Source organism: Nylanderia fulva, unplaced genomic scaffold, assembly GCF_048542155.1.
Source record: "Nylanderia fulva isolate GAGA-0341 unplaced genomic scaffold, ASM4854215v1 Scaffold1187, whole genome shotgun sequence".
Taxonomy (NCBI): Eukaryota; Metazoa; Arthropoda; class Insecta; order Hymenoptera; family Formicidae; genus Nylanderia; species Nylanderia fulva.
In genome coordinates, this window is record NW_028189395.1 from 1 (window position 1) to 12,834 (window position 12,834).

General features: G+C 51.7%; 3 pseudogenes; all 3 read left to right on the forward strand.

The window, feature by feature from the left end:
- Positions 1–4,009: 4,009 nt before the first annotated feature.
- LOC114937265 (small subunit ribosomal RNA) lies at positions 4,010–5,980 on the forward strand (annotated as a pseudogene).
- An 810-nt stretch (positions 5,981–6,790) lies between these two features.
- On the forward strand, positions 6,791–6,944 carry LOC114937264 (5.8S ribosomal RNA; annotated as a pseudogene).
- A 1,065-nt stretch (positions 6,945–8,009) lies between these two features.
- On the forward strand, positions 8,010–10,359 carry LOC146724746 (large subunit ribosomal RNA; annotated as a pseudogene).
- Positions 10,360–12,834: the final 2,475 nt, after the last annotated feature.

The following is a 12,834-nucleotide window of genomic DNA, read 5'->3' on the forward strand; positions in this document are numbered from 1 at the left end:
TCAGTATACCTATATGCACATATATACAAAACCTTTGAGAAATGTAAAGTGCATTCTTTTTTTCATCGATTGGATGGTTTGGATGCAGTCTTGGATGAAGGTGGGTAGTAATCTCAGCACTGGGCAGAGACAATTGTTTCTGCTTAGTCAGAGCTGTGCTACACCATGCGAAGGTTACTTCTTATCTCGTAATTATTCGAGGGAGAAAGCAAATTGTTCGTGTATTATACTTTGATATTTAGGTATCTCTGTGAATCATTGAAAGTCAGTCTCTTTATGTCTTACTTTTTTCTCAGTGCTTTGCTTTTGAAAGTAAAAAATTCTTAAGTACCCTCAAATTGAAAAATTATCTTCGTAAATCCAATGGTTTTAATATGGGTTCTATGTAATCCCTCATGGATTCTAACAATTATTAATTAAGAACCTAGAACTAAGAGTGTAATAACATTTCCTGAAATTTCTTCTGAAGGATAAATATTTCAAAATTAATTTAAATAATTGTTTTTAATTTGCATTTTTTTTACATAATGGGAAATGTCGTTAAGTTATAATCTTTTAGGTATTCAAATTTTTAAAAATTTTTGTAATTATCATTTGATAAATATAAACACAAGACGATACACATTAATTGTTCAGTTAATAGGAATTTTAAGAAAAACATGTATTATATGTATAATTGTACAGAATAGTATCATTATTATATATTTATTTAAAGTAATATAAAATGTTTTCATTGCAATAATATTGTACGTATTAAGTGCATACAACAGCACATAACATATTAATTTGATTTTTGACAGGTTAATATTAATATAAATCGTAAAAAATCTAAAGTTATTACACAGCGCTTTTTAATTTTCTTGTCAGTTAAATTCTTGCATCAATGCGTTAATTTCTGATTACTTATATCTAAATAATTAAAATTACTTAATTTTTATAGAAAGTAAAGACGATTTTTTGGCAATTATTAATAGTTTAAATAGAAATAATCCACGCATTGTTCTGAGAGATCTGATCACAAAGATTAATATATTAATATACTTTGACATAGTGACAAATATAATAGTAAAATATAATACTAAATATAATACTAAAATATAATACTAAATATAATACTAAAATATTATACTAAGTATAATACTAAATAATATTAAAGAGAGAATTCACTCTGATTTGATAAATTTATAAAAACTGAAAATATATGAAAAAATCAAAATAAATAGCTTTGCGCAGTGCAGATTTTCCAACTTACTTTTTTATAAAATTCTCGCAATGTAACTTAACTTTTAGCTTAATGTGTCATATAATTAATTTCACATATTGCACTTGTAATCATGAATATATATTATCAATAAAAGAATTGTAATAACTACACAGTATTGCTACTCTACATATAATATAAATATATGAAGAAATCAAAATAAATGACTTTGCGCAGTGCAATTTCTCTAACTTCTTTTTTTATAGAATTCTCACAACGTAACTTAACTTTAAGTTTTATGTGTTGAAATAATAAAATTAGGTATTCTACTTATTTTTTGCAATTTCTTAAATACAAGTAATCTACGTATTATTTTTGAATAAAAAATTAAAATATTTCCGATTTGACTAAATAAATATTTTCTGAAAAAATATTTATTCATTTAGTGACGTTTAATTTTGCGCCTGTTCCCGAGTTCTCGCTTGTACCGCTAACGAGCGAGCTAAATGAGATTAATTAAATGAGGACGCATCGGAAAGTTTATTCGTGCAAACACTCCGGCTTCGCTTATCGGCATCCTGCCTGCATTCGTCCACGTATCGGTCGTAGAATCTCGAAGATTGTGCATCCGACGAGTGGTAGCCGGGAATTAGCAGATATCGTAATAATCGTGTCGCGCAGTCGTGCGGAGCGTCGAAAAGTACGAAACCTTTGTCCGAAACGTATTTCCGTATCGTAGCATTATCTCCTCGTAGCGGCGCTACTCGCCGTCAAGTGCCCTGGAGGTACCGCCGGCGGGCGACGGACTTGGTGAAATCATTCGGTCGTCCGGAGGTGTCGCCCGTCCCGGAGGTGCCGTCCGTCCCCAAGTTGACGCCGGCCGTTATGTGGTGCCGCACATATAATCACGCCCGTAACGAGCCGTCTCGGTTGCCGCGCGCGTGATTTCGCATCGGGCGAGTGTTCCGTACCGTAATCGCGGTCACCGCAGCTTGCGTGTTGCGTATCATCCGTAATAATTCGAAATATATGTCTCCGACACGTGGGTTTGAGAGACACGTTTCGAGTTAGTAATCGGACAGCGCCCTCATGTCGAGCGAGCGCCGAATAGTAAGTAACTTTCGTCCGAAACGTTTTTACGTAGCTCTCCTCGTTGCGGCGCCGTAAATCGTCGTTAAGTGTTCCGGAGGTACCGCCGGCGGTCGTCTGACTTCGAGAGATCATTCGGTCGTCCGGAGGTGCCGCCCGTCCCGGAGGTGTCGCCGGTCGGCCGTGGTTTCCGGAGGTGTCGCCCGGCCCGGAGGTGTCGCCGGTCGGCCGTGGTTCCCGGAGGTGTCGTCCGGCCCGGAGGTGTCGCCCGGCCTGGAGGTGCCGCCCGGCCCGGAGGTGCCGCCCGGCCCGGAGGTACCGTCGGTGCTTATACCTTATTGTCCCGGCATTTCGTTTGTTTCCTTCTTAATTAATGCTAATTATCGTTGTTTGACATTCGCCATACGGCTATCGTGATAATATTTTATCGTACAATAGGACTTTTCGATCGTTCGCTCTCCGCGACAATGTCTCGATTGAACGCGCCTTTCGGCGCTCGCGCTCGCATACGGCCGTGCGTAGGACCGTGCGTCGCCGACCGCCTGGCCGGCCGGTTGGGTACTGTAAGAGATACGTCGCGCTCGGCGCGTCGAACGAGTCGAGCGAGTCCGGACGAGTCGTAAACGTACTTTCTCGAGTCTCTCGCCACTCCGGCGTGTTTCGACCGCTCTCCGTACCGTCGCCGACCGCTTGGCCGGTCGGTTGGGTACTATAAGAGGTAGGAGAGATTAATATTGTACGTGTCGCGCTCTCGACGTTGACAAACGAAGAATCGCCCGAACGGGTCGAGAACGGATTTTGTCGAGTCGCGACTCTGACACGGAGAGAACATTTATATAAAATGTTTGATTTGGAAACCACGAATATATAAAATAATATACGATCGTCGCAGAACGCGCCGCCGCCAAGTCTTCTCATGCTTGGAGGTTGCGTGTCTCGCGAGAACGTACGTTCGACTCTCGCGTCGTCTCGTATTCCTCTTCGCCGGGGATTACGGTGCGGCTCTTCTCGTTTCGTCGCCGAACGCGCGCAAAATTAACGCACACTTATTTATTACGAGCACAGCATTGCCACGAGTCGGTGTCGCAAGACCGAATGGCTCTTATGTGGCGCGCACGCCTCTAGTGTGTGGCCGCGCGGTTCCCTCTCGTTTCGTACGCAGCAGCGGAATCGTCGCGCTTACCGAGCATCTACTCCACGGATACGAGTTTGCGGGAAGAGTTGCTTCTCCCGCTCGCTTTGTACGCCGTAGCGAAATCTTATTGCTGGTCGTGTGCGGTTAAACGCGTACGAACCAGACAGAACAGTCCTCGACGTCTAAGCATCGCCATCGTCGATCTAGCGTCAGGGTGAATCGCGCGGTCTCTCTCGAGACCGCGCATCATAACATTTGGGAGAATAAGAACACGAGTATATTTGATCTTGTGGATTTTTGAACGAGAGGAGGAGGAGAAGAGGAGAGGCGGCGGCGTCGGTGGTTTACCTCTCGCCTCCGTCGTTCTCTCGTACGCTTTAGCATAATAGTCGTTAAACAGCAGGGCAGAAGTGTGCGCCGGACCGGCCTGAGCAAGACCGGCGGCAAATAAAATGGGCACATACGAGAGTGTCGCGCGCGCGTCGGTGTTTCGGCATCGAACGCGCGCGCGCGCGAAAAAGAGCTAGCGACGAGTCTTCGGGCTCGCTCGCGAGTTACTCCCTTGCGAGTAACCGAACACGAAGCTCCTGGTTGATCCTGCCAGTAGTCATATGCTTGTCTCAAAGATTAAGCCAATGCATGTCTAAGTGCAGCCGAATTCCGAATTAATGGTGAAACCTAGGAAGGGATCAGTAAATCAGTTACGGTCATTGATGTGTACCCACATTTACTTGGATAAACTGTGTAATTCTTAGAGTAATACATGCAAAACAGAGTCCGGACCGGTGATAGAAGGGACGCTTTTATTAGATCAAAACCAATCGGTGGCGGGCGGCTCGCCGTTCGGTCCACAGTTTATTTTGGTGACTACTGAAATAACTTTGTGCTGATCGCACTATAGCCCGGCGACGCATCTTTCAAATGTATGCCTTATCAATGTCGATGGTAGGTTCTGCGCCTACCATGGTTGTAAAACGGTAACGGGGAATAGGGTCGATTCCGGAGAGGGGACCTGAGAAACGGCTACCACCTCCAAGGAAGCAGCAGGCGCCGCAACATTACCCACTCCCGGCACGGGGACGGTAGTGACGAAAAATAAAAACGATACGGGACTATCCGAGGCCCCGTAATCGGAATGAGTACACTTTAATCCTTTAACGAGGATCCATTGGAAGGAAGTCTGGTTGCCAGCAGCCGCGGTAGTTCCGCTACCAATAGCGTATATTATTACAAGTTTGTTGCGGTTACAAAAGCTCGTAGTTGAATCTGTGTCGCACACCGTCGGTTCACCGCTCGCGGTGTTTAACTGGCGTGATTGGGACGTCCCTACCGGTGGGCTAGCCTCGCGAGGGGCGGCCCCAACGATATCCGTCGCTGGTGCTCTTAATGATGTGTGAGTCGGGCGGTACGTTCTTGAACAATTAGAGTGCGTAAAGCAGGCTACTTGCCTTGACTGAATACTGCGGCATGGGGAATAAGGACTAGCGACCTCGGTTCTATTTTGTTGCCGTATCTTTTCGCCGAAACGGCACCAAACAACCCGCCTGATGTATACCTGGTAATGATTAATAGGGACAGGATGGCGGCACATTCAGTCATTGCGCGACGTTTAGAGGTGAAAGTCTTGGATCGCGCAAGACGGACAAAGAAGCGAAAGCATTTGCAAAAATGTTTTCATTAATCACGAACGAAAGTTAGAGGTTCGAAAGGCGATCAGATACCGCCCTAGTTTCCTAACCCAAACGATGCCAGCTAGCGATCCGCCGAAGTTCCTCCGATGAATAGGGCGGGCACGCTTCCGGGAAACCAAGGCGTTTGGGTTCAGGGGGGAAGTATGTTGCAAAGCTGAACTTAAAGGAATTGACGGAAAGGGCACCACCAGAAGTGGAGGCCTGCGGATTAAGTGACTCAACACGGGAAACCTCACCAGGCCCAGACACCGTGAAGGATTGACAGATTGATAGCTCTTTTTTATCGGTGGGTGGTGGTGCGTTCTATTTGGTGACGATTTGTCTGGTTAATTCCGATAAACGAACGAGACTTAGCCTGCTAATAGGCGTACCCTTTATGGTATCGCGAGGCCCCCGGCTTCGGATGGCGGGGTTTTTGACTACCAACTAACAACAAATCTCTAGAGGGGACCGGCGGCTTCTAGCGCACCGAGACTTGAGCAATAACAGTTCTGGTGATGCCCTTAGATTTTCTGGGCCGCAACGCGCGCTACAATGAAGGAATCAGCGTGGGTCCCGGCCGAAAAGGGCCAGGGTAACCAGCTGAACCTCATTCGTGCTAGGGATTGGGGCTTGCAATTGTCCAATGAAAAACGAGGATATTCCCAGTAAGCGCGAGAGTCATAGCTCGCGTTGAACGTCCATGCCCTTTGTACCACACCGCCCGTCGCGACTAAGATTTGATTATGATTAGTAGAGGTCTTCGGCTGGTGCGCGGCAATGTCTCGGCATTGCCGATGTTGCCGGAAGATGACCAAACTTGATCCTTTAGAGGAAGTAAAAGTCGTAACAAGTTTCCGAGGTGAACCTGCGGAAGGATCATTAACGTTTTCCGGAGTTGTCCTGCATTGCGTCGAGAGTCCTCTCTTTTGGGAGAGACGCGCGCTCGCAGCAGTCGGCGACTGAATGGACGCGCTGAAAAGGCGCTCTCAGAGAAAAAGAAAATAACGGATTTGACGGAATTTGTTGTTGTGTTTTGATATAACGACGGACGCCGTCGCGCCTCTCTGACCGAAAGTAGTCGGCAAGCAGAGCAGCGCGCCCGGCGGTGTTCGACGACGATTCGGAGCGAGACGCTTCGCGATCACGCTCGTGTGTGTGCCATTCTCCGGCCACACACACACACAGAGCGTCGATTCGGCGTTGAGCGCGAACCGGTGGTAACCTATGCCCGCGCACGCGTGTGTGCAGCACCCACGACGTTCGTCGACGCGCGCCCTCCCCGTTGTCGCGGGGCAGCGGTCAGCGTGCCGAGAACACACGGTGTGCGACCGCGAGTGCCGAGCGAGAGGACCCCCATATATTATTATAATATATATATATAACACAGAGAAGGGATCGATGATATTTCGACCAATCTGTCAACTGTGTCGTCGACGGTTTCTTCAAAGAGCTTCCGCCCCCGGCTCTCCCGTTGCGGGAGAGACGCTCCTAACGAGAAACACACACACTCTATCTTGTTGCCGTAGCCTTCCCTGTCGGAGGCGGTCGGTCCGCGCGCGTCCTCGGACGCGCGCGGACCAGGCTGATCGAAGAGCCACCACTATTATTTCTCTCTTCTCGTCCGAGAGAAGAGACCACGATGGTTGAACGAGAAGCGCGTTTCTTCGCGAACGCAAAAAATTTCGAACGATTACCCTGAAACGGTGATCACTTGGCTCGTGGGTCGATGAAGAACGCAGCTAATTGCGCGTCAGACTTGTGAACTGCAGGACACATGAACCTCGCATTTCGAACGCACATTGCGGTCCACGGATACAATTCCCGGACCACGCCTGGCTGAGGGTCGTTTTAGTACCCCTAAACTGCTTGCTGCGGGCCCGAAAAAGCGCGCACGGTCCCACGAACGGGCGACCAGAAAATGGCGCGCAGCGTCGCCTGTGCCCTGTGCAACGCTTACAATGGGCGTACGACGATCGTTGGACGTTCGCCCGAGGTGTCTGTGCCGCGCCGACCGGCCGCGGTGCAAATCCTGGCGTCGTCTGAAATGACCACACCCGAAATAATAATAATAATGAGAGGAGAAGCGCACAAGGCGTGTAAAAACGTTGGCGAACGCGCGCCCAGAGAATGCTGCGCAATTAAGAGGGGGAGCGTGTTTGTGTATCCAAGTCGTGTGTGTACGCGAGAGCAGAGGAGAAATGGGATGAGAGTAAGAGCGCGCGCGAGGGAGCAACAAACGGCCAAAAAAAGGGTCAGGACGGTGAATGGCACCCGCTTTCCCTAGAGCGGCGCGTGCGTCGTGTCTCCCGAAGTAGGTAACGCTTGTCTCACCGTCCTCTCCTCTCCGTACATCACACAGACTGACCGGACTGCTCTCGCACTCTGTGCCGCGTCTCTCGGTGGCGATAGCGCTCGCGCGTCTTATGCCGAGGCGCCCTTGCCCGCACACATAACGGTATTACGGAGAAATATACGGCGCGTCGTCGTCCGGCGGAGAGAGCATTCGTAATCCTTACCTCTTTACGGAGAAGGGTTTTGAATCGCGAGCCGACCGCGTGTCCGAGTCCACGAAATTTTCGTAAAGCGAAAAAAGGGGACCGGCGCGCCGGCGTCGTGTACTCGTCGAATCGATTCCGCCCGAATTTCGTATATAAAAGAGAAGGAGAGCCGAGAATCTCGAACCCCGCGATATATCGTCTCCATTACCACCAACGAGTGTGTGTGCGGTTAGCGCCCCGGCGATTGCCTTCTCCGGCGTATTTCGTGTGCTGCCGCTGCTGCTCTCTCGTTCGACGCTCTCTCTCTCTCCCTCTTATAATATATTATAGAGGAGAGACGACGATGAGCGACGCGGAGGAGGCAAACGGCTACGAAAACTCACTATGCGACGACCTCAGAGCAGGCGAGATTACCCGCTGAATTTAAGCATATTATTAAGCGGAGGAAAAAGAAACTAACCAGGATTTCCTTAGTAGCGGCGAGCGAACAGGAAGAGCCCAGCAACCGAATCCCGCGGTTCCGCCGCAGGGAAATGTGGTGTTTTGGGAGGATCCGCTTATCCCGAGGTGCCGCGTCGCGTCCAAGTCCATCTTGAATGGGGCCACTTACCCGTAGAGGGTGCCAGGCCCGTAGCGACCGGTGCGCGCCTCGGGAGGATCTCTCCTTAGAGTCGGTTTGCTTGAGAGTGCAGCTCTAAGTGGGTGGTAAACTCCATCTAAGGCTAAATACGACCACGAGACCGATAGCGAACAAGTACCGTGAGGGAAAGTTGAAAAGAACTTTGAAGAGAGAGTTCAAGAGTACGTGAAACCGTTCAGGGGTAAACCTAAGAAACCCAAAAGATCGAACGGGGAGATTCATCGTCAGCGGCGCTGGCTTCGCGTCGGTCGGCGATGTCCCGCGGAGTCCTTGCGGCTCGCGCGCGGGCACGCTACCGTGCGCCGATGTCCGGCGCTCGTCGTCGTGCACTTCTCCCCAAGTAGAACGTCGCGACCCGCTGGGTGTCGGTCTACGGCCCGGGTGCGGTGTCTGTCGCGTCGCCGGTAAAACGGCACGCGACAAACCCTCGGTCGCCCGGCCGGCTGCTCGGCGGTACGCGCAAGGTATCAGGCCGCACTATTCACGGTGCGTCGAGACCGTCGCAAGCGCGCGCCACGGTACTCGGAGGTTACGGACTTCGCGCCGTCCCCGGTCCTGGCCCGCTGTTGGTTACAGTACGGTACACCTTCGACAGGCCTGCGAACGTCTCCCGCGGTCTCGCGGGAGACCGATACCGGTCGGCGACGCTACTGCTTTGGGTACTCTTAGGACCCGTCTTGAAACACGGACCAAGGAGTCTAACATGTACGCGAGTCATTGGGACTTGTCGCGAGACCTAAAGGCGTAATGAAAGTGAAGGTCGGCCCTGCCGTCGACCTAGGGAGGATGGGCCGCGTCGCGATGCGGCCTCGCACTCCCGGGGCGTCTCGTTCTCATCGCGAGAAGAGGCGCAACCCGAGAGCGTACACGTTGGGACCGAAAGATGGTGAACTATGCCTGGTCAGGACGAAGTCAGGGGAAACCCTGATGAGGTCCGTAGCGATTCTGACTCTGCAAAATCGATCGTCGGAACTGGGTATAGGGGGCGAAAGACTAATCGAACCATCTAGTAGCTGGTTCCCTCCGAGTTTCCCTCAGGATAGCTGGCACTCGGCCGTTCCGCACGGAACGCGCGCGAGTCTCATCTGGTAAAGCGAATGATTAGAAGGCCTTGGGGCCGAAACGACCTCAACCTATTCTCAAACTTTAATGGGTGAGATCTCTGGCTTTCTTGAATTAATGAAGCCACGAGCATCTTACGGATCAGAGTGCCAAGTGGGCCATTTTTGGTAAGCAGAACTGGCGCTGTGTGATGAACCAAACGCAGAGTTAAGGCGCCCAACTCGACGCTCATGGGACACCATGAAAGGCGTTGGTTGCTTAAGACAGCAGGACGGTGGCCATGGAAGTCGGAATCCGCTAAGGAGTGTGTAACAACTCACCTGCCGAAGCAACTAGCACTAGCCCTGAAAATGGGATGGCGTGAAGCGTCGAGCCTATACTCTGCCGTCAGCGGCAAGTTGGGGCGCGCAACCGGGAGCGGGCGTTAGTCTTCTCTCTCTCGTCGTCACGAAGCCCTGACGAGTAGGAGGGTCGCGACGGTGAGCGCAGAAGGGTCTGGGCGCGAGCCTGCCTGGAGCCGGCCGTCGGTGCAGATCTTGGTGGTAGTAGCAAATACTCCAGCGAGGCCCTGGAGGACTGACGTGGAGAAGGGTTTCGTGTGAACAGCCGTTGCACACGAGTCAGGTCGATCCTAAGCCCTAGGAAGAAATCCTATGTCAATGACGGGCGTACAATATACTCGAGTGTCGAGAAATAATAATAAATATTATACGAAAGACACACGCCCGTCGGGCGAAAGGGAATCCGGTTCCTATTCCGGAACCCGGCAGCGGAACCGCATACAATTCGGGCCCTCGTAAGAGTGTTCGTCGGGGTAACCCAAAATGACCTGGAGACGCCGTCGGGAGATCCGGGAAGAGTTTTCTTTTCTGTATAAGCGTTCGAGTTCCCTGGAAACCTCTAGCAGGGAGATAGGGTTTGGAACGCGAAGAGCACCGCAGTTGCGGCGGTGTCCGGATCTTCCCCTCGGACCTTGAAAATCCAGGAGAGGGCCACGTGGAGGTGTCGCGCCGGTTCGTACCCATATCCGCAGCAGGTCTCCAAGGTAAGAGCCTCTAGTCGATAGAATAATGTAGGTAAGGGAAGTCAGGCAAATTGGATCCGTAACTTCGGAATAAGGATTGGCTCTGAGGAGCGGGGCGTGTCGGGCTTGGGTCGGGAAGCGGGTCTGGCTGACGTGCCGGGCCTGGGCGAGGTGAACGGTCGGCGTTCTCGCGCCGGTCCCGGGATCCGAGCTCGGTCCCGTGCCTTGGCCTCCCGCGGATCTTCCTTGCTGCGAAGGCTTCCGTGGCGGCGCGAGCCGTCGTGGTCGTCCTCTTCGGCCGCCATTCAACGCTCAGCTCAGAACTGGCACGGACTAGGGGAATCCGACTGTCTAATTAAAACAAAGCATTGCGATGGCCCTCGCGGGTGTTGACGCAATGTGATTTCTGCCCAGTGCTCTGAATGTCAACGTGAAGAAATTCAAGCAAGCGCGGGTAAAACGGGCGACCGATCACAGTTTACCCATAAAACGACAGTGGAAGGATAAAGCGATCCCAGGTTCTGGGCAAAGCGTCCGGCCCTGTCGTAGCGGCGATCGGCAGCGTAGCCTAATAGCGAGGTACGCGACGGTGACCCGTCTAACGTTGTCGGGGTTGCTGATGGTGGCGGATGCGTGGCCGAGTCGACTGATCTGGCGCTGAGAATGCACAGTTCGGGGTCCGAGGCATGCTGAAGCTGTCATACATGCGACTTAGACTAACACTGGGTAGTGAGGGAGGTAGGGAGCCCCACCGGGAGGCTACCGGTGCCCTACCAATTGGTGTCGGACTCTCACGGGCGTGGAAGCTAGGGCGCCTGGCGCAGTGTGTGTCTCGTGGAGAAATTTCATGTGTACGCATTCCTTAAGCATTTGGGAAGCCCTCTGGGCGATCCCAGCCCATCCATTGCACGGTTGGACGTAAATATGATTCGGCCTGCGTGGATCGGTGCCTTGCTACCTGGGGCGTCACACACAGGTACAATAAAGAGAGTAGGAATGGTGGATCGCGTCCATGTGACGCAAAACCTAACCTATTCCATAGTCAATTGTGTTGCGTGGTGAAACCGCGCCCCTACGTCTGAAGGATCTGCTTGTCCTGGCGTACGTAATACGCAGTGTATGTGCGCTGTAAGGGGGAAATCCCAGGTGTGGATCCCGATTCTAGCGGAAGGGGAGTAACCGCGATGTAGCCGCCCGGCACCGCTGGGGGCGCTTACTGGGGGGGCTAACGCGCCCACCCAGATCCCCCGGTGGACGGGTCGTAACCTATGACTCTCTTATAGTAGCCAATGCCTCGTTCATGCCTAATCTTGAGTGAGACGGGCGCATGAAATGGATTAATCGAGGATTCCCACTTGTCTCCTATCTACTTAGTCTCTAGCACAGGCCATTGTCCACGAGTCGGAGTCGCAAGACCGAATGGCTCATGTATGTGGCGCGCACACCTAGTGTGTAGTAGCGTGGCTCCCTCTTGCTTTGTTTCGCATCGCAGAGCCGGGGCCGAGGCGTGAATGTCGAGGAGTCGAAGGAGAGTTTAAAATAAAAGTGAAACTGCGAATGACTAGATTGACCAGTCACAACTCTGGACAAACAGTCTAGGAAATGAAAACGCAAAATTAGGTAAACAAACCGATAGCCCAAAAACTGGTGTCCTAAGACTTGGCCCCAGAGTGTTCGGCCCGGAGCTCGCCGCTTCCCTTACAAACTTGGGAGCCTCGAAAATACGGATTGTTCCCAGGCGCGCATGCCGGGTCTGTCGAGTGTCGGGGCGAAGGTCGCAAGCGTGTCCCTAACGGGACGCCGCATACGTTTGTGGCTGGAAACCGGCTCGATGGATCGGACATGCAGTGGAACAATCTAAGAACACTCGGTGTTTTCTCTCTGCGGCATGCGGCACGCGGGGAGGTTCGCCGGGAGTTGTCCGAAGGGGCAGTCACCCAGACTGAGGGCAAAATGGACCCGGTCCCACGGGCTATGGGCCCAGACCTTGAGGACGGAAGGAAGTCAGGGCAGTGCGCGTTGGAAGTCAGCAAAGCATCCGTAAAAGCAGTACGTGGCGACTCGGCCCTTGGGGTGCGCTCCGGTGCAACTCACGAGGCTGGCCACGCGGTGGTTTCAAAAAGGGCTAAAGGCAACACGCCTTAAGGACCCAGTTGAAACCCAACGCAAGATTGAAAAGCAACACGCGCGTGGCGACCTCGGCCCCTGATGCACTTCCGGTGTCACTCACGAGGCTGGCCACGCGGTGGGTTTCAAAAAAGGGCTAAAGGCAAACACGCCTTAAGGACCCCAGTTGAACCCAATGTAGGATTGCAAAGCAACACGCCGCGTGGGGGACGTCCCTGGGGGTGGCGCTTCGGCGTCGCTGTCGGGGCTGCCGCGACGCGTGTTGAGACTGACAGAAAAACGTAAATGCAACATGGGTGCGGCCCTGGGGACAACAAGCAAGGGTTGAAAGGCAATGGTGGCGTACCAATCCATCCACATCATGCCGCGAATGTCCACAAGCGTT